Raw genomic sequence first — 22254 nt, forward strand, 5'->3', positions numbered from 1 at the left:
AATGAGACACTATAGCTAGTCAGTTTTGGGATGTTGGGTACTAAGGTGGTAGGAAGGTGCAACCCCTATACACTGAGGTCCTGTTTTCCTCCGCATAGTTCTGCGCATGTGCAGAATCCCTGCAACAAGAAATTGCCAAAAAAAGCAGCCAAACAGCAATCTTGAGCACTTGATATAGCCGAGATATCAAGGAAAAAACATGGATGGATGGTCTTCTCATCGTATGGGAACTGGGGGCTGCAGCCATACCTAGTAAATCACATATTTCCAACAACATAGCACTCCTCCTTCTCATTCGAGTTTGAGCTTTTTCCTCAAAAGATCAAGTTCCATCGTGGAGACAAACCTAGCTGAATAAACTTTGTTGACTGTGGGGGAGCGTGGAAGAGACAGTTCAACAATTTCTCTGCATTTGTCCCGCGGTCAGTCAACTGAGACAACAATTTATAGTTCCAGCCCTTCGGTCACTCAAGATAAGATCTTGCCTTCCTGCTATGATGGCACTTCTGACTAGCTAGTTGCTGTAGCTTTCGCGCAGGACAATAAAGTTTCTTTAACAAGTAAACAAAAAGTTACAAACGCAGCAGGGGTAGAGGGGATTGCTTAAATACTTTCTAACTATAACGCGCTTCATGTTTTAAAAGATATAGGGCCAGGTGTAGGTAATCCTATTTTACTGACTCTAAAGTACCGAATTTTACCGATTCGGTATTTTAGATTAAAAAAATGGGATGTTGGTAAAATTTTGGTAAAAATTAAGTATGGTTGAATTTTGCGGATCTGCGGTCCGCGAAATCACAAAAAAATCCGAAATTTGCGGATTTTCCCGCGAACTCGCGGAATGTTTTTGCAACTTGCACTCTACTCAACTGGAGTACTTTCTACTGGCTAATCAGTAAATGCTACCTCGTTGTGTAAATGTATAGTGCTGTTCCTACACTGCAGCTGCGTAAAGGGCCAGAAGATTTGTCTCCACTGACCATGTGTGCCTGTAACTTGCCACCACGCCTAAATGCGCCGAGGTCCCTTGAGTGAGCTGTCCATCATAGTTGGGATTGGGAAAGGGCGGGAAGACGTTTAATACTGCTAGTGTGTGGTGCGGGGCTTCCATGCGTGTCACCATGCCTCTTGTGTATAAGGTCAGAGAGCGAGCAGGGCAGCAGGTGAGGAGAAAGCAGCCTCCTGGTCACAGGAACTACACGGGGTTGCGCTCGAGAAACTCAGGGATTCAAAGACCTCCCTCGAGTATTACTGCTAATTTTTCGATGGCAGATATGGGGTTAAAGCACACTTGCCCAGCCTCGACGGTGCTCACTAATGCTTTGGGCTGATTAAAACGTTAGTGAATTTGAGCTTCAACTCGGGCACCTGCTTTATTTATATCTGTAAGTGCTTCATGTTGAGGTTTAATTTTTGTGACAGCGGCCTCGTGCCAGAATGAATCCTGCCCTGCATAGTTATCCACGAAGATGCCACCGTTTTGTGCAATACCTCTACTCAACTGGAGTACTTTCAACTGGCTAATCAGTAAGTGGTACCTCGTTGGGTAAATAATAGTGCTTTTCTTACACTGCAGCTGCGTAAAGGGCCAGAAGATGTGTCTCCACTGACCATGTGTGCCTGTAACTTGCCACCACGCCAAAAGGCGCCGAGGTCCCTTGAGTGGGCTGTCCATCATAGTTGGGATTGGGAAAGGGCGGGAAGACGTTTGATACCACTAGTGTGTGGTGCGGGGCTTCTATGCTTATCAACATGCCTCTTGTGTATACGGTCAGAGAGCGAGCAGGATAGCAGGTGAAGAGAAAGCAGCCTCCTGGTCACAGGAACTACACGGGGGTTGCACTCGAGAAACTCATGGATGCAAAAACCCGGGGCTTCTATGCGTGTTCACATGACTCTTGTGTAAAGGGTCAGAGAGCGAGCAGGGCAGCAGGTTTGGAGAAAGCAGCCTCCAGGTCACAGGAACTACACGGGGGTTGCGCTAGAGAAACTCAGGAATTCAAAGACCTCCCTCGAGTATTGCTGCTATTTTTCGATGACAGATATGGGGTTAAAGTACACTTGCCCAGCCTCGACCGTACTCACTAATGTTTTGGGCTGATTAAAACGTTACTGAATTTGAGCTTCAACTCGGGCACCTGCTTTATTTATATCTGTAAGTGCTACCTGTTGACGTTTATTTTTTGGCCCACAGGAAGCACTTACAGAGTTAAGACAGGTGCCCGAGTTGAAGCTAACTTTGTAACCATTTTAGAATGGTACCGGCAAGCTGCCAGAATTGAAGTTGCAACTTACAAGTAAGCAATTTAAACTCTGGCAGCTTGCCGGCGCCATTCTAAAATGCTTACAAAGTTAGCTTCAACTCGAGCACCTGCCTTAACTGTTCTTCCTGTGGGCCCCAAAAAAAATCCGCCCGCAAGCGGATTCGCATATTTTTCGGCAATTTCGCGCAATTCGCGGATCGCGAAATTGCTGAAAATCTGCAAATTCCACGGGCGGAACTGATTTTTGGCCCACACTTAGTAAAAATTACTGATTCGGCAAAATTCGGATTCTCCAATTCGGTATTTACCGATTCGGTAAATACCCATTCAACCCTATGGGCCTTCAGGCCCATAGGAATGAATGGGAATTACCGAATCAGTATCGATATCGGTAAATACCGAATCAGAAATACAAAATACACCCAATTGAGCCTGTCAACCAATCAAGATCATCCACCACACCCCACAACAAAGCAACAGAGGAACCAACCAATCAAATGCATCTACCCCACCCCACTACCAGGAAGTGGCCACATCCATGCAGGTGCAGAGTAACTGGACATTCAGGAGAGCTGTGAGACACTGAGGAGCTGGCTGCCCTGAGCTGAGCTGAGCTTCACAATGGAGTCCCAGGAATCACAGAGGGATGGATTTGAGCGCAAAAAGAAACTGAAATTCAGCACAGCTGAACTGCAGGTGCTGGTGGAGGAGGTTGTGAGATACCACACCCAGCTATTTGGAAATCAGTCTCTGCATGTTGCAGACTCTGTGAAGAGAAACACCTGGCTGGGGATCCAGTCCAAGGTGAATGCCATCGGGGTCACAACAAGGGAAATTGATGACCTGAAAAAACGGTGGTATGATATTAGGATCATAACCAAGAAAAAGCTGGCAGCACAGAAAAAAGAAGCCAGTGCCACAGGGGGAGGAAGGAACCAGGCATTTCGCGCGATTCGCGGATCGCTAAATTGTCGAAAATCTGCAAATTCCACGAGCGGAACGGATTTTTGACCCACACTTAGTAAAAATGACTGATTTGGCAAAATTTGGATTCTCCGATTCGGTATTTACCGATTCGGTAAATACCGAATCGGAAAATACCGATTCGGTAATACCCATTCAACCCTATGAGCACAGAAAAAAGAAGCCAGTGCCACAGGGGGAGGAAGGAACCAGGCACCTGCACTAAGAGACCTGGAGCAGCTGGTGGAGTCCTCCCTGGAGCCAGAGAGTGTCCATGGGATAGGGGATGCTGTCAGCTCAGCCAGAGCTGCAAAAAAACAAGGTAAGCTGCATGACATCAATCCTCACCCCCTTCCCTGTCCCCCTTCTTCAATGTAGTTGTGTGTATCACACTCCAGTACAGGTTTTAGGATTTACCTGCAATGCATCATGGTAGACGTAGTCAAAGAAACATACACCACTACATTCATCACAGAAAACAGCAAGGCATGCCACACACTACACCCAGAAGCAGTTGAGGACTATGCAATTGTGTGACAGCAATGTGACTTTATAATGACACACAGGTGTACATCACCACTGACCCAATGTCCATATCTGTCCACATGAGAGTCATCGCGCAGGACAGCACAGGAAAGGGAGGAGAGGGCACCGCAAACGAAGAGGAGTGATGACGCAGGCACAAGTGCAGGGCAAAGCACTGAGCCGTCACCCGCACCCACAGCACAGGCAGCAACAACACCAGAGCGACCCACCACAGCACAGCCTTCGTCGCATCTGCTGTACGACTCACCACAGCAGGACCCACCAGCACTCTCCCCCACACCAACTATAGTTTCATCAGAACTGGTAAAGCCAAGGAGGCATGATGTGCCCCCTCTCAGAATCTTGGAGACGTCTGATGAGGATGATGGGGAGGGGGACACACAAACGGATCCACTGGAGGCAGACAACGCGGGGCAGCAGTCCGCATCTGAAGGTGTGAGTACCGGTGCCAGACGCCGAAGGGTACGGGAGAGAAGCGATGCTCAGGATGGTGAGGGGTTCTTCTGTGGGCTGGAGGCCACTATGGTCAAAGTGCAGCGCCTGCAAGCAAAGGGAATATTAGCAGTGCAGAGACAGGTGCGCCACTTAAATACCAAGATGGGCAACATTGACCGGGGGATTGGCTCCATGGCAGAGAGAATGAAAGACATGGCAGAGGGAATGAGGGACATGTCGCAGTGCATGATGGCTCTCTGTGAGAAACTAGATTCTGACCACACTGAGAGGCGCTGGGATAGGCAGTGTATGCAGCAACACACCAAGGCCATGAACCGGCTTGCTACAGCCACCTCCCTGCTATGTCGGCGCTCAGTCGCCATGCAAGATGGCATTGTGCACTGCTGCACGGATTTGTCTAGGGGGATGGGGAGAGTAACTTCTGCCATGAACTACTACTGACAAACCAGTCAGCCAACGCTGGGGACACAGGTGTGGGGGACACAGAAGACACCACCAGCAGGAGCAGCTGTTGCACTCCCATACCAGACATTCGTAGAAGCAGCAGGCGCCAATCTGCTGAGCCTGGCTCCACTGCCACCGTTGCCACCCAGCCTCGGGCATCCCACATTGTTATGCATGGGCGCAAACAATAATGCTACCCACACTCCACAGGACATGTCAGGGTGAAGTAACCTGTGACCGCCCAGTGAGGTATTCAGACATTGAAGTAGCATGGTGTGCTATCAATACATTGCCGTAGTGCACATTAAACTACGTCATTTACATACAAAGCCACGCTGTGTCTCCTTACTTACTTAGAAATAGCTGTGTGTGATCTCTGCCCATCTCAGTCTTCCATCTGTGGCTGGCGCTGCTCCTGCTGCATAGTGCTCTGGCTGTTCAGTCCCATCATCAATGTCCTCATGATATGTAATTTCCACTTCTGCGCCTTTCTTGGTGGCAAGGTTGTGCAGCATGGCACAGGTCGCAATGATCTTACAGCAGATGATAGTAGTGTACAGCCGTGCACCTCCGCTCTTGTGGAGGCAGCGGAACATGCTTTTTATTATTCCAAATGTGCGTTCTTCGACGCTGGGTGTTGCACTGTGTGCCACATTGTAACGCCTCTCACTCCTGGTAGATGGATTAAGCTAGGGGGTGAGCACAAAGGACCGCACAGCATAAGCGCTATCACCTAGGTGGAAAAGAGAGTGCCATTACTTACATACTCAAAATATATTCATCAGCTGTAACTATCAGGTTGTGTCACAGTTATTTACCTAACAGGTATCCTTCCCCAAAATCTCCAGCAGCAAGGCGTGTGAAGATCCCACTGTTCTGAAATATGTAGGAGTCGTGGGTGTTCCCAGGGAATTTGGCCACAATGTCTGTTATGATGTTGCCAGCATTCCATATCACCTGCACATTGATTGAGTGTGTTGACTTCCAGTTCCTGTATATGTATTCTGTGGCTGCAGGTGGGCAGATTGGTATGTGGGTGCCATCTATACAGCCGATGACGTGTGGGAAGTGTGCCAGTTGATAGAACTCAGTTTTGGTGTTCAGAAGTTCCGCATATGTGTCATGGAAGCTAATGTAATGATGCGTTCTCTGCATCATGGCATCTAGGAACTTCCTGAAGAAACGGGACAGGCAGCTCTGGGACACCCCACCTATGGCAGCAGTCACACTCTGGTAACTCCCACATGCAAACAGGTGTAGGCTACACAGCACCTGCACATGGGGTGGGTTGGCGTACGCCCTTGGTGTTGGGTGCTCCAGGAGTGGGTGCAGGTCCCTTGATCAAGTCCAGGATGGTTTGGGGATCAAGCCTGTACCTTTGCAATATCTCGGGCTCTGTGAGTTGGAAAAACGTAATCCTCTGCCTGTAGACTTGCTCCTCCCTTCTCCAGACCATCTCTCCTGCTGCCTGTAGCCGTAGCCGCCTTGCAATGACGTAGAATGCCGCCATTCTGGTCACAGTGTTGCATTTTGGGGGCTTTTTTATAGCCTGCACCTGGTTACCACCTGCTTTCACTCCATGGTAAATAACGACTCTTAAATACCGAATTTTGTGAAATTTGGTATTTTTTAGGTTTCCTACATCTCAATGGTCATTTTTTACCATTTCTTATTTACTGATTCGGTAAATTAGAATTCGGTAATTAAGAATTCGGTAAATTAGAATTCGGTAAAATACCAACTCGTATTTACCGAATCGGTCTATTTTTGACTCCTACATCTCACGAAGTAAATTCCGGTCGGTAACGGCCGAAATTCGGTATTTTTGTCCGTTACCGACTGGTATTTGGCTACCTACATCTGGCCCATACTATAGAGCTAAAGGTCTCATTGAACGTAAAGCAAAAAGGAGCGGTCATTCTACAATTGCACTGCTTTTTATTATTTTAACACAGTCAAATATTAATCGTCGTATATTGGGCATTGCTGCCACTGGTAACATACTCGGAAATCTCCGTAAATACATATAATGGTTTTAAAAAATCTGTAATGGTTTTAATTAACCAAACAATAAAAATATTGTGGGCATAATGCACTTTACATGCAAAGCAATTGCATGCAATTTAGGAACATCTAAGACTAATAAGGGAGTGTAAGTTTATCCTGCCCACTTTGCACACTTAATATACTTTTAGACAAGGGACTTATCAGACTGCTATGTAAGAAGTAAACTTGTGTGATAGTCCAAGCGCTTAGAGACCTCTGGGTGATAAGGCGCTATATAAATCTAAATAAATAAATAAATAGTTAGCACAATGCATTTCATACTCGCAGCACACTAACTTTAGATGAAATGTGTATTTTGTTCGATAATTTGAATTAAGACTGTGTTTTCTAGTTTCGGCTAGCCTCAAGTATTATGGGTGATTAAATAATGTATACAGTTCAGACTATTTCCGCATAAGGAATTAAGGCCAGATGTGATGTTATTCAAGTCTCTTTTTAATTAAGAAACCTGTTGTATTCTGTCTGCAGTAGAACATCTGTTTTAGTGGGTCTGATACCCACCTGCTGTCTATAGGCTGCGACTTTGCCGCAATGAGGAAATCTGACTTCTAGAATAGAGTCTAAGGGCTTGATTTACACTGTGGTGGATGTGTATGGAGTGACAAAATTGTAGGTGTACCTGTACCCAACCATGACTATCAGCAGGTCTTTTTTAGATTTCAGGGTGTGCTGGACAAACTCCATCAAAACCCCTCCATCTCCCTTGCTCCCACTCTAATGCATTGATGGAGTATTTTTGTAAAAGCAGTTGATAGAGGTGTTGCAGCCATTACATAGTACAGCCAATTTTGACTCAGCTTTACAATGGCATCTTCATGGTGGTTTACCAACCACACCTAAGCTGGCAGTCTTGAAAGTATTAAAAGGCTCAAAAACAGCCATCCTACCTCATTCAATCATTCGATCAAGATAAACCTGACACTACAAGGATTCAGTTTTCTGTTGCTAAATATGGATGGTCAATGAGCCACCCCAACCATGATGGAATCGTAGGTAAAAAAAAACAGATGTTTTGCTCATGAGATGGATTCTCCTTTCCAAATGCACGTGTTATGCTTAATTTATTTTTAGTTGAAAGCACCATACTATGTCCCTGTATTGAGCTCTTTTTAAAGCCCTTTCTGTGAAAATGCAGTATGTAACATTTTAAATTCTTTTTGTAAAATGCTTGTCCATTGTTATTTTTTTAAATATATAATTTATTATTTTCATCAGTATTACTAATATCAGACATATATTTTCCCCAAAAAAGACACATTGTCTTCGATAAACTAAATATTATGAAGTGTATGTTTTACTATAAGCTCTAGAATATGTTTTGTCTAAAGGCGATGGAGACCTGCTTGGATACACTTACAAAGAATACAAAGATGTATAACTTGCTTCACAATGCCACAGCTGCATGTTTATTGTCATTGATCTAATTTTGAAATATTTTCAGATTTGAACAAAAAATACTTGATTTTTGTATGCCTACAGACACACACAGTAGACCAGCCTTCCTGTAATTAGTCCACCAGCTCATTGTTCCGACTATGAGTGTTATGATCTGCTGCTCCTAATGGATGTGATAGAGATCCACTTGTTTATAATAGGGACAGAAATAAATCGTCTTCTGTTCAGGGCTTGAAAAAAAGCCAGTAGTCCAACAACAGTTCAGGTGCCTGCTATTTTAAACAACTTAGGCCCAGATGTAGGAATTTCAGCCTTTGCGATCGCAATTTGGTTTTGAGCAATGTGGGTAAGATTAAACCTACTCGCAAAATAAGGAATTGCAAAAATTGCGAATCCTTATTTTGCAATTGCATTTAAGGAATCGCAAATTGCGATTCCTTAAATGCAATGTAAGTAGCACAAAAGAAAGTGCATGTATGTGCGCCACGTGTGCACACATGCACATTTCAGGGGTGCAACAGGGTTTCCATTTGGAACCCTTGCACCCTTGAAATTGCGCCCGGAATTTGTGAGTGCCTCTTGGTTACTCGCAAATTGTGGGCACAAATCCTATTCATTCTTATGGGCCTCTTACAAAATACAAGTAATTCCATTTTTCTAACAGGTTAATAACAAACGTGCAAAAGTTAAAATATTATTTCTTTTTGTCCTATTACATTACTTACAGACAGGCATGTATCCCTTCACAGAAAGGAAAGAAGTTATAAAATCACATGCGCATCACCTACAGCCAAGAAAGTGTATCACCAGAAAATATAAGCTATAAATATACTAATTATTATTCTAATGCATTCTATGGAAGTGCAACTACAAAACATGATGTTGCAATACATGTAAGAGAGCACAACCACACCACAAATGTGACAGAAATAGAAGTAAGAGAAATATTGCAAGATATAAGAGAGGCAAACACTAGCTCGCAGGAACCCACATGCAAAATCATAAAAGATATCCTACTTCCCTGTCCCTGAATACATAACAGGGCAGCAACCATCTATCCACTCTTTAAAACATGAAGGACCTAATTACTATGTCGGTGTGTAAGCCTCCCGGACTGTAAACTGGCTGGTCAATCCGACTCAGTATTAGTGGTTACTGACTGGCCCGCAGGCTCCTTGTGCCAGTCAGAAACCGCTCACTCATTCTCCCTTGAAGACAGCCTTTCCTTGTCGGACTTTTCAACATGGAAAGGCTGTTGGAAAACGACTTTGTGGGGCCCTAGCAGGGCTCCTATCTTTTCTGCATCCTACGGTTGTGGTCCTGAAAATCGCTGCACCATGTGGCAGGCACTATCAGGTGCCTGCCACAAGGTGCAGGGATTTACACAAACTCCCAATTCTCAATGGGAGCTTGTACTGTAAGTGGTTTTTGCCTGCCCCACAAGCTCCCATAGACAAATGGGAGTTTACGACTGCACCATGTGCAGATGCATTGTAATGAGGTGTGTGGAACCGCAGACCTATGGTCGGTCAGTTCACACACCGAACCGGTGTCGGTGGGAGGCAACTCTGACTGACATCGTTATAAGGCCCTTAATTTCACAAACTAATAAAGCCACCAGCGGTATCCCATCTGCCTCTAGAAGATACCAAGACATAAGCATATCTGTACATTTAATAATCACACATAATGAGGAGTCTTTCCTTTTACATGGCAACCTAAATATTAAGAAATTAATACTAATATTCGCTGCAGTAAATATTTTAATGAAACTTAGCCAATGTCAAACCTGGAAGAAGGATGGGTTCTTAAAAATGTGTCCCAAACCATTCACTTAGATATACACCATACATTGTGAATGTCAAAACACAAATATCCCTTGTATACATGCCCTACTGTCAAATAAACGAAACAGTTCTTACTACGAGCTATTAAACCATATAAAACATAAAACAAAAAACTACTATCCCAAAACAATTATTATTATAGAATTTGAGCAAGCCATGATTCCACCCATTCTAAAAACATACCCCCACACAACCATATAAGGCTGTTCATATAATTTCAATCAAAGCAAGGAAAGGCTGCCCAAATTGGTCATCGTACTCACTCTTTCGGAAACATGTCCCTAGAGCTGTACGAATCGGCTCCAGGAAGGCTCAACCTTACCGAATGCCTTTCCAAACTGATTTGGTCAGCCCTAACGGTTTCCAGGCATCGTACCTGGTCGTTCGGAACTGGGAACACGTCGGTCGGAAACAAGGGCTCCAGATCGGATTCGGCAAACCCGAATCCAATTTGGAGCCCTTCTGACTGACATCTGAATTGACCCCTTAGACTTTCGGCGGGCCGGTGGTGCGGCGGTGCAAACCGCTCCACCGAATGTCACTGCCACCCGCCTGCCAGATTAGTACTTTTTAGTAGTCTAGCAGGTGGGTGGCATGGTGGTCCCATTGCAGTGTCTCTTTAAAGGTTGCGGTGCATTGAAAAAGGCACCACAATGGGACTGCCAATCAAGGTTCCTGCACTGTATGGAGTCGAAAGTCCATGCCATGTGGGAACCTATGTGCATGCACTCAGGGTGGTACGTTATGCCCCTCTGTGTGCATCCAAACGTGGTTAAGGCTCAGGAGGGCCCTGTAGGGTGCCCTTTATTTTCTCTCCACCAAGGTTCACCTGGAGGAAGAACCTCCATCTAAACCCTGGTGGAGAGGAAACTTGTAATATGCTTGGCAGGACCACAGCAGCCCAGCCAAGCAAATTGCGGCCTCATATTGCAGTCCAAATGCCCAACTCCTATTGGGGCCATTGGACCGCCAATGCGGCGTTGGCTGGATCTGCCACTGCCACTGCCGCACCACCAAGAGCCTGGCGTTCCTCTGAAGCCATCCTCGTCACGAGGCCTAAGTGTAGAATATTTCACAAACCTCCAATATGCCTTTAAAATAAAACAAATGATAGCACTAGCCTACATCTCTGTAACAGAGGTAGCCAGCCACTACAACTTACCAATGGAAATCACTTTCTACCCACAAAAATTTAAGACAAACATAGTCCCCTAATGGACTTTTTCGAAGACACTTAGGTTGCCAGACTGCATCGCTCAGGACAAAGAGGCCAAGTCAAATTCCAAATGTCATGTTGGAATGAACATTACAGCACTCGCACAGAAAACCAAAACAAACAACACTAGGCAGAACTCAACGTACACTATACAAATTTACACAAACATTTCAAAAAGAACAAAACTATGAATAACTACATATTGAGCAATATGATGGTCAAATAGCACCTAAACTTAGCAAACAAATCAAAAGAATGGCCTGTTATAATTGAAAGTCAAACTCTTTATAAATAACAAAGAAGTAGATGACTTAGATAATGAGAAGAACATAAATGTTAACCTGCCAAACACCTACAAAACTATGACAAACTCTAAACTATCAAATGCATTTTTTTAAGAAGTATAATATTGTATTATATAAATCAAACAATTATTTAAAATCGCAACGTTAATATAGACTGATATTATAAAAAATATATATACATTATTTCAAAAAATGTAACCATCATCAACCAATTTAGATAAAAGCAAACTCAATCCATCTCATAACATAATACAAAACAGAATCCAAACAATTCCACATAACAATCACATACATTTGACATAAATAATATATCCGATTTCCCACCGAAAATAAATGAAAGCAATAAAAATTATTGTTCTGTAGCTGCAGATCCTTTTTTGTCTTTACGTAACAAATATTAGTAATCCACCAAAAATGAGATAAATGAATTCAAAAATGCCCCCAATGTGTAAAAATATAACAATCACAAAGCAACTTTCGCAAAGCAATGGAAAGTATCTAAAAAAACAGAAAACGTGTTTTAAACAAGAACCACTCGAGGAAACCCCCCCAAAAAGGAAATCAAAGTAAAAACCATTTGCTTAATATAAACCAAAACAATTTTTGTTTCTTCAAAAAAACATTAGCTCCAAAATGCTCATTGAATATGTTTGTAGACAAAATCTGTAAATTAAAAAAGCTCACCTGCAAAACACTTTACACTCCTAAAAATACATATATAGCAGGTAATCATTAAATTATAACTAACCTCACACAGTTTAACATAGCATAGGGATAACAGTGTAGAAAAATGTGAAAAGACAAAGTAGTGAAAAACACTAACAGCAACACATCTTGGGGGCTAATTAGGATGAAGTTCGGAAAGTCTCTGACTGCTGGTTGTAGGCTTTCAGACCAACATCCCTAGTTTGACTTCTGACGATTGTATTACAATTACCGGTCAAGGAGTACTTTGGAAGGGCCGCATAATCCCGTGAACAAGGCATTTTCACTTTCAGGATTATGATGGCCCCTTCCGAGAGCAAATCTATGTCGGCCTTTCCGCATGGATTTGCTGTCGTAAAGTGCCTTTGGGGGCTCCTAGCAGGGCCACTTTCCCCCCTGGTCTTCCGCTTGTGGGGAGTGCCCCCTGTAAAGACTTGCACTATGTGGAAGGCATAGAGAGGTGCATGACACATGGTGCAAGGATTACACAGGCTCCCATTTCTTTATGGGAGTTTTTGCTGCAGACGGTTTACAGCTGCAGCACAAGCTCCTATAGAGAAATGGAAGTATGCAACCCCAATATGACTTGAGGTTGGTCTGTCCCAAGACAAAAATGGTGTCTCAACATCGTAATCATGCCCTAAATATTCAAGTAATCCACAAACATCACTATAACTAAGTTGGAAACCGCCACCCTAAATCCCTCTCACCCTAAAAACAAAAAATCCTTAAAAAAATGACCTACCAGTTCAGTGAACAGTGGCAATTCACCACGACCCGGTTCTGGGGAAATAGACTACAAATAATACAAATAGATTACAAAACTGAAGGTAGCGGAAATAAAAATGGCTGCTAAATAAAACTAAAATGTTGAATAAATGTTTACAAATTATAAATAATTATTAAACAAATTAGACATATCAAACAATGATATACAAAATTATGAAATCATTGAAATATATAAATTAAGTAATAACATAAAATAGTATAAAATATATAATGATTTAATATATACTAATAAAAGACATATTAACATTAATATATATTAAATGTTAAGAAAGGTTAAAAAAAAATGTAACAATGAAAATGAAATAAGAGTTGAAAATGTCCCACAAACAAATGTATATAAACATGTGCGAGGGCAGATCCCTGCGTTGTTTCCGCGAATACAGCAGAGGTTCGCAGTTGCCCTCCAGCATGGCAAATCTATCAACCCTATAGGCCGGTTTCGACCGTGCCCCAAACGTCCAGTCGTTAATGACCAGCAACTGGGATGCCCAGTAGTACAACTGCACATCCGGGAGGGCCAGCCCCCCATCGTACACCCCTCGTGTGAGCTTCCGTAATGATATTCTAGGGTTCCCTCTATCCCAAAGCAGCGTTCTCAAGGCCTGGAATATACGCTTGAATACCCCCCCAGGGACCGGATATGGTGTGTTCTGCAGGATATAAAGGAGACGCGGTAGTGCCAACATTTTAAATAGTGAGACACGTCCCATCAGGAAAAGAGGCAAGGACCTCCAGTGGGCAACGTCCGATGCTAACCGTGCCAGGTGCGGCCCAAGATTCTTCGTGAAGAACTCCGTTCTGTCCCTAGTGACGTACACCCCCAAATACTTAAACCCTTCGGTGACAATCGAAGCGGGACACCCCATCGGAACTCGTGGGGGAGGACCCGATAATGGGTAAATCAGGGATTTGGCTCAGTTAATTGTGTAGCCGGAGTAGCTACCAAAGAGCTCAAAGAGATGGAGCACCTGCGCCATTAAATGGTAAGGTCTGGCCATATAGAGGACAATGTCATCGACGTGGAGGGATATATGCTCCTCCCACTCATCAGTCAGAGCCAAGCCCCAAAACGACCTCTCTCTCCGGATCCAGTACGCCAATGGCTCCAGGGCCAAGGCAAAGAGGAGCGGAGAGAGAGGACAACTCTGCCTGGTACCCCGCCTCAGGGGAAACGTCCGAGACATCGCCCCATTAATCCTCACCCTGGTCACCGGTTGTTCGTATAGTAACCGCACCCAACTGCAGAAGACAGGACCAAATTCCAACCGCTGCAGGACCATAAATAAGTACGGCCATTCGATGCTGTCAAAGGCCATGGAGGCGTCCAGCGCCATTAATGCCACTTGTGTGTCGCCGATGTCCTCCGTCATATATAAGAATCCATAGAGCTGACGTACATTGTGCATAGTACTCCTGTGGAGCATGAATCCTGACTGATCCACATGGATCAGATCCGGCAGAACCAAGAGCAGTCTAATCGCTAAGGCTTTAGCCAACACCTTGGCCTCCACATTAAGGAGCGATATCGGGTGATAAGACGAGCATTGGTCTGCCGGTTTCCCGGCCTTGTGTTTAACCACGATCGTGGCCTCGCGCTGGTCAGGCAGGAGCATCCCCACTTCCCTCGCCTCAAGGAACATTCGTCTGAGGGGTTCAATCACAAAACTGGCTTGCCTCTTGTATATTTCAACTGGGAGGCCGTTGGGCCCCTGCGCCTTCCCCGCTTGGAGTGCATTGAGGGCCTGCCCCAGTTCCAGCGCCGTGAAGTCAGCGTCTAGGCTATCGGTCTGCTCCTGAGACAGTGTTGGTAAGGCGAAGTCCCGTAGGAACTCCTCGCAGTCCGATTCCAATCTGGTGCATACCGGGGTGTAGACCCCTACGTAATAGGACGCAAAGGCCTCTGCAATAGCCGCCCCGGAAGATACCAAAGATCCAGACTCGCCCCTCACCTCCGTCACCCAGGAGCGCTCCCGGTCCCTGCGCTCGAGCCAGGCTAAGATCTCCGGCGTCAAACACCCCGTGTTGCAGGGCGAGGGAATAGGCCCGCGCCTCACCCTCCACCAACGGGTGGAGTTCCCTGTGCTTGAGAGCCAGCTCGTGACTATGCTCTACTGAGGGGCCCCACCTGTCACTCGTTCGAGCGCCTCAATTTCCCCTTCTAGCTGCGCCACTTGAAGTGTCTCTTCCTTTTTCTGGGCACCAATTAGCACCTGGGCCTGTTCCCTCAAGACTGCTTTCAAAGCCTCCCACAGGATTAATTGGGAATCTACCGAACCCTGGTTCTCGGTGAAGTACAGTTGGGAGCCATCACGTAGCTAGTCCGCTATAGCATCGTCTTTGAGGCGCCAAGCATCAATCCTAGGAAAGACCGCCCTGGTCGTCACCCCCCCTCTAAGAGTGACCCCCACTGGGGAGTAATCCGAGATTCCCCAGGTCATAATGCAGGAGTCCACAAAGTCACCCAGTTGGTCTCCCCGGGTAAAGAGACGGTCTATTCTGGAGAAGGAACCGTGCAGTGCGGAATAGAAAGTGTAGTGTCTTTGTGAAGGGTGGTGTACGTGCCATATATCGCTGAGGCCCAATGCTGCGGTAAAACAGTGCAGGCCTTATTCCCTGTCTCTCCCCAGAATGGTCAAGGTCCGCATCCATAACCTCATTAGTGTCACCTCCCAGTATCAATGTGCCTTGGGGGAGGTCAGCCACATAGTTCTGTGCATGCAACCCTGGTGCGATGTAACAGGAACTGAACACCAGCGTGCGCCCCTCCCATCTGACCGTCACAGCTACCATACAACCCGAGTCTTCAGCCCACGTACCCGTAACTACCATCGGAAGGGCTTTACGCACTAGGATCCCAACCCCCCTGGAGCCAGACGTGAACCCTAAATGAGCCACCATCTTAAAGCCGAATCGATCCACAGCCCTGCACGTATTGCCCCTAAGGTGAGTCTCTTGAAAGAGCACTACATCCGGCACGTGGCATTTCAAATACTGCAGGAGTAGAGACCGTTTTATTTTATTTACCAACCCGTTAACGTTCCAGGATCAAATTCTGAAAGATGTCTGGTCACCCATTAAGGTACCACCACTTGGACTGTCATTGATCCCCTCCCCGCCAGTGCCTGCCATAACAAGATACTGAACAAACATTTACATAGGAGTCGCCATGAGCCAAACTTGAACTGTCCCACATGACCCTACCCCCCCCAACTCGTACCCCCCTCCCTGCCTCCCTGCTAAGTGGGCCCCCAACCACCCACCTCTTAAACATGCAGAGTGCCTATTGCCCTGTCAACCCCATACCAACAATAAGAGGGAACATAAGCCTGCAATCGCAGAAGAATGCATACATAAATGACGGAGTGCACACCCCAAGAATGGTTCTCTCTGCCTAGACCCTGCCCCACCCACTCCCACCCCTCCCCCAATGCAACCAAACGGTGGCTGGGACCCTCATTGATCAGTCACGAACCCCATAGAAGTCCCACACTAGCATTAGCAGAAGATTCCGCCACCCAAGAGCTTCCCATCCGACCACCTCCAAAGAACAAGGAGCCTTGAGGCATACCGCCCCCACCTCCCTCACCCGCAGTGCCCCAAGTCCTCTTTACCACCAAAATCACTTGAGGGATGTCTGCTCGATCTGCTGGGGCTCTCGTGGTTGACTGCCGTTGTTCTGGGACCCCTGACTGGCCCGGTCCATGGTCGAGCGTCGTGTACCATTCTGACGACCCACGGTCCGCCATCCAGTCGCTCACCTCGGCCGGCGAATCAAAGAAGTACGCCTTCTCGCCGTCCGGGATCTTGAGGGACCCGGGTATAACATAATGTACTTTATGCCTTGATCCCTGAGGGTTCTTTTGACACTTTCAAACGACCTCCGCTGGCGCTGTACGTTGAGGGTAAAATCCGGAAAAAAAGTGAATCGTGACGTTGTCCAGGAGCAGATCCCCGGACACCCTTGATGCCTGCAAGATGGTATCCTGGTCCCTGTAATTCAGGATACGGGCTATGATGGTGCGTGGTGGGGCCCCTGGCTTGGGCCTCCCCCCCAGTGCCCGTTGGCCTCTCTCCACCGAGAAAAAATGTGATAGGCGCTTTGGCTTTAGGTGGTTGAGAGCTCCGGAAGGCATGGAGGGGCCATCCACAGAATGGTTTGTGGAGGATCTCATATCCTCCACAAACCATTCTGTGGATGGCCCCTGCATGCCTTCCGGAACTCCCACGATGCGGACATTGTTTCGGCGCGCCCGGCCTTCCTGATCCTCCAGGCGGGTGGCCATATCTGCCTGGTTTTTGGTAAGTTCGGCCACCTGCCCCTCCAACCTCTTCGTCTTGGATTGCAAGCCACCGATGCCGCTTTCAGCCTCCGCAACCTTGTCAATCAATCAATCAATCAATCTAAGCATTTATATAGCGCGCTACTCACCCAGAGGGTCTTAAGGCGCTTGGGTGGTCCTCTACTGCTCGAATAACCAGGTCTTGAGTTGCTTTCTGAAGGAGAGGTGGTCTTTGGTCAGTCGGAGGTGGATGGGGAGGGAGTTCCACGTCTTGGCAGCCAGGAAGGAGTAGGATCTTCCTCCCATGGTGGTTCTTCGGAAGCAAGGAACGGCGGCGAGGACGTGGATGGTCGATCGGAGTTGGCGGGTGGGAGTGTAGAAGGTCAGGCGGTCGTTGAGGTATCTGGGGCCTTGGTTGTGGAGAGCTTTGTGTGTGTGGGTGAGGAGTCGGAACGTGATTCTCTTGCTGACGGGGAGCCAGTGCAGGTCTCTCAGGTGTCCGGAGATGTGGCTGTGTCGGGGGATGCCCATGATGAGTCGTGCTGAGGCATTCTGAATTCGCTGGAGTCTTTTCTGGAGTTTGGCTGTGGTTCCGGCGTAAAGGGTGTTCCCGTAGTCCAGTCGGCTGGTGACGAGGGCCTGGGTGACCGTCTTCCTGGTTTCGGTGGGGATCCACCGGAAGATCTTCCGGAGCATGCGTAGGATGTTGAAGCATGACGAGGAGACGGCGTCGACTTGTCTGGTCATCGAGAGGGAGGAGTCCAGGATGAAGCCCAGGTTTCGTGCGTGGTCCGTTGGTTTGGGTGCACTGCCGAGGGCAGGGGGGAACCAGGAGTCGTCCCAGGCGGCGGGTGATGATCCCAGGATGAGGACTTCCGTCTTATCTGAGTTCAGTTTCAGGCGGCTGTTCATCATCCACTTGGCTACGTCTTTCATCCCTTTGTGTAGGTTGGTTCTGGCGGTGTTGGGGTCGTTGGTGAGGGAGAGGATCAGCTGGGTGTCATCGGTGTAGGAGATGATGTTGAGGTTGTGTTGGCGTGCGATGGCCGCGAGGGGGCTCATGTAGACGTTGAAGAGGGTGGGGCTGAGTGATGATCCTTGTGGTATGCCGCAGATGACTTCGGTGGCCTCTGATCTGAACTGGGGGAGGTGGACTCTCTGGGTTCTTCCGGCGAGGAAGGAGATGATCCACTCCAGTGCCTTCTCCTGGATTCCGATGTTGTGCAGGCGCTGTACTAGGGTGCGGTGGCAGACTGTGTCGAACGCCGCGGAGAGGTCCAGGAGGATGAGGGCCGCCGTTTCCCCGTTGTCGAGCAGGGCTCAGATGTCTTCGGTGGCTGCGATCAGGGCGGTCTCGGTGCTGTGGTTGGCCCGGAAGCCGGACTGTGAGTGGTCGAGGGATCCATTCGTCTCGAGGAAGGCGGCCAGCTGTCTGTTGACTGTCTTCTCGATGACTTTGGCAGGAAAAGGAAGGAGCGAGATGGGGCGGTAGTTCTTGAGGTCGGTGGGGTCCGCTGATGGTTTCTTCAGTAGGGCGCTGAGTTCGGCGTGCTTCCAACTCTCTGGGAAGGTGGCGGTGCTGAAGGAGGTGTTGATGATGTCCCGGAGATGGGGTGCGATGATGGAGTCAGCCTTGTTGAAGACGTGGTGATGGCATGGGTCGGTTGGAGATCCGGAGACATCTTTCCCAGGTCATCTCGGAGCAGGTTGACTTCCTCCGTCACTGAATCTAGCTTGGGCTCCATGGTGCCTCGCATATCCTTTATGGTGCCATGCAGCTCCATGATGGCGAGCATGATGTTCTTCAGTGACGAGTCGGGCCCACTGGTCGTCACCTCACTCTGCTGGCTCCCTCCTGGCGGTCGTCCTCTCATCCCAAGTTGAAGGTGTATTTGTCAATATAGTTGGTCTGGCCCTGTGCCTGTGTTCTGTTGCGGCCCATTACTCTGGGCGCCCTAACAGCAGGCGTCCCCCTTCTTACACCCCCCTGGCCAGTTCCAAGATCCTGGCCGCTATGTAGCTCAGATCCTGCAATATGATGCAAGTCCCACTGAGTGCGATGTCTCCACGCCCCTCACAGTTACTCCGGTCCACACACCGTCCGTCAAAGTACTACATGGGGCATATAGCAGGCTGCGAGCTGCTCACCCTGGGTCTTGCTGTCATGCCTCGCCCGCACCTTGCTCACAAGCAACCAGGCCCTCTGAGCTCCGTCCACCAGGGTTCCACCGGCCGGCCACCCCGATCGTTTGCAGCCACCATTCAGGATTTTAACCCTCGCCTCCAGCCACCGCCGGTAGTCGCCACACCGCTCCTCAAGCGGGCCCGGCCGTGGCACTCCCAGAAATGGCCATACACAGTCACAGGCCCCTTAAAGCATGGTGGGCCTCACAGCGTCCGCCCGCGGGCGCATGCTCACCGCAGTCACGTCGGGGGACCTCCGCCTCACAGGATATCAACAGCCCCGGTCCTGGCCCTATGGGGCCCTGCAGTTCCACAGGGTCCTGGCCCTGCAGCAGTCTCACCAGGTCCACCGCCAGCACCTGGTGTCAGTGACAGGACTTGGCAGCGGTGGCCACCATTTTCCAGCAAACAGTTGCGTAGCCCGGGCTTCTTATCAGCCGCCCGAGAGAACAGCTGAAGCGGAGCAGCTACAGGTTGGGGAAGCCGTCTATCACCTCTACGCAGTGTCCACAGACAGTGGATGCCCTTCAGGTAAACGGATAATTGCGGATGGTGGGTGTTATGTGTGACTCTGCTACAGCAGCGCGACTAATGTGCAGCCATCTTCTTTGGCTGCAGACCACGCCCCTGTGAATTGTCTTTTTGATGAAGACTGAAACTCATTCCATTCATGACATATCGTTTTTCAGTGATGTACAGAACTCAGAAATGTACTTTTGATAATAGAAGTGATGGAATTTATACCTCCATTAATAGAGCTCTGACAAAAAATTACATTTTCTTTAGGACAACATTCTTCAAAAAAATCTAACATAAATATCTACAAATGTGGAACCTAACGTTATTTATGTAAATTGCATTAGCTCGCTTGATCCAACTATGACCTATTTTAGTTTCATGTTTAATAAATATGAATGTAAATGCTACTATATTTTCTATTAAAGGCAAATGAATGTACAGTCACCAATGAGGGCACATGAAAGACAATGCCCACGTCAGACAAGAGTATAATGTATATTTACAGATCTGGCTACCATGCAAGAAAGAGGCATTATAGAAAATAAAGATTTGAACAGGCAAAGCATATTGGATCTAACAACAATGTTATGCAGATCTTTGCAAAAAATCCCTGACCCAGCAGCTATCCCCCCTATTGTGAAGATCATGGCAGTGCTCCATTTATGTGCTACGGGCTGTATCCAATAAACCACTTGAGATGCTAATGGGATGTTTCAAACAACACATTCCTGTGCACTTCAGCATATATCATAGTTACTTAGATACACAAAATAGTATTTTCAATTCCCTACTGATGAAGGCACCCTTAACAATATCAAGGCAGTTAAGTGGGTGCCATAAATGGAATTCATTGCTTTGGTGCCACCCTGAGCAAGTGTACCGCAATAGAAAAAAATCTTCCACTACATCAACGTACACATGGTCTGTATTCCATGTCTGTACATCACCAGTGTATGTGAAAGATTCCCCGGGTCTGCCCATGACTTGCTAGTGCTATGCAGCCTTCAGTGACAGATGTCACACCTTGCCTGACTTGATGGTAAGTGTTGTCCTCATACATTCTAAACATGGATTGAATGTGTTAGAATGATGATTATGCTGACAAGATTTTTATTTTTTATATTTGGAGAAAACAGTCAGGTCATTCAGCACACCCAAGTAAGTCATACGATAACTGGAGAGCACAACAGCACAAGAGGAGGTCTGGTTCAATGAGGAGCTCCTAATAGTCATCTACTCTGGAGAAGTCGTCCACTAATCCTCTGAAAAGTTATGTCAAATAGTGGTATTATGTTTTCTGCTGCACCACATTGCCTTGCAGAGGATCATTACCTTTACCCATGAGGGGGACTTCAGTACTGATGCCCAGGGTGATGTGTCAGATGCTGCATCTTGCAATACACATACAAAGAGGAAAGAGCCTCTAAGGATATTTTCTGTTCAGAAAGGTAGCCCTTCCTGATATTAACTCAGGCACTCTTGCACAATGGCACAATGGTTCCTGGTTTGGCACTAGGCAGCTCAAAGTGTAGAGAGCCCAACTGCTCCATTTATTTGAGGAGATGTCACAGTTCTACCTCTTCAGGTAATACGGAAAAACACACAATTGATGGACGGAATGCAGAACAAATCAAAACACTCACCCCCAGTCAGAAGATCTGGGTTAAATCCATCATTCTTTTTGTCACCATGCCACCCCAGTTTAGACCTGGCCGTATGCCAATCAGTCAAGACTGATTTGCATATAGCTGGTTCCAAACTGGAATTGCATGGTGAGCAAAAAAACAATGGATTTAGGCCCAGATCTTTGTACTGTGGTGAATGTATGACATTGTTCTGCATTCTGTCCATCAATTGTTCTTTTTGCATTGTCTCCCAGAGTGAGACAGGTATGCCCAGACGTGGTCCCGTGCTCTCCATGCCACTGGCTTCAAGCTATCCTGGCAGATGAGGGCTGAAAGCCCGAAACCGGTCCTCGGATGCATGTTTCCATTCCAGGGAGGACCTGGCAGTTCGGGCTGGACTGTTCCCATTGGGTGCAGGTTCAAGACTGATTTGCATATGGCTGGGTTCAAACTGGAATTGCATGATGAGCAAAAACACACTGGATTTAGGGCCAGATCTCTGTACTGGGGTAAATGTATGACATTGTTCTGCATTCTGTCCATCAAACTGTTGTTTTTGCATTTGTCACCCCGAGTGGGACCTGTATGCCCAGACGTGGGTCTCCTGCTCTCCGTGCCACTGTAGTCAAATTATTCTGGCTGATCTGGG

At 47.1% G+C, this 22254-nt stretch overlaps 1 long non-coding RNA gene across 1 annotated transcript in view; it reads right to left on the bottom strand.

Annotated features, from left to right (window-relative positions):
- Positions 1-22254, bottom strand: part of LOC144752032 (uncharacterized) — a 77137-nt gene that overhangs the window by 10985 nt on the left and 43898 nt on the right. Inside the window, exon 3 of the long non-coding RNA XR_013594009.1 lies at positions 5027-5406. This is a non-coding gene — a long non-coding RNA (uncharacterized LOC144752032). The remainder of the gene's footprint in view (positions 1-5026; positions 5407-22254) is intronic.

This window comes from Lissotriton helveticus, chromosome 4_2, assembly GCF_964261635.1.
Source record: "Lissotriton helveticus chromosome 4_2, aLisHel1.1, whole genome shotgun sequence".
NCBI lineage: Eukaryota > Metazoa > Chordata > Amphibia > Caudata > Salamandridae > Lissotriton > Lissotriton helveticus.